The following is a 278-nucleotide window of genomic DNA, read 5'->3' on the forward strand; positions in this document are numbered from 1 at the left end:
GGCCCGGGCAGGGCCGGGGTACCCGGGATCATAGCTGCGGGGAGGGCGTTCACTAGCTCCGGAAGGGGAAACCCGGCTCCACTGGCGGCGGCGTCTCCAGCTGAACCACTGGCAGCGGCGGCCCCGCCACGAGCCCCTGCCCTGGGAAACAAGCAGGGAGCGGAGATAAAAATAACCGGGGGCAAAACTCGGACCCGGCCGTAGAGGCACCGCTGGGATTCGAACCCAGGATCTCCTGTTTACTAGACAGGCGCTTTAACCAACTAAGCCACGGCGCC

The 278-nt window shown here is 65.8% G+C and overlaps 1 non-coding gene across 1 annotated transcript; it reads right to left on the bottom strand.

Annotated features, from left to right (window-relative positions):
• Positions 1–204: 204 nt before the first annotated feature.
• On the bottom strand, positions 205–278 carry TRNAT-AGU (transfer RNA threonine (anticodon AGU)). Its single transcript has one exon. It is a non-coding gene; the product is annotated as a tRNA-Thr (tRNA).

The sequence above is a fragment of the Gopherus flavomarginatus genome, chromosome 14, assembly GCF_025201925.1.
Source record: "Gopherus flavomarginatus isolate rGopFla2 chromosome 14, rGopFla2.mat.asm, whole genome shotgun sequence".
Classification (NCBI taxonomy): Eukaryota; Metazoa; Chordata; order Testudines; family Testudinidae; genus Gopherus; species Gopherus flavomarginatus.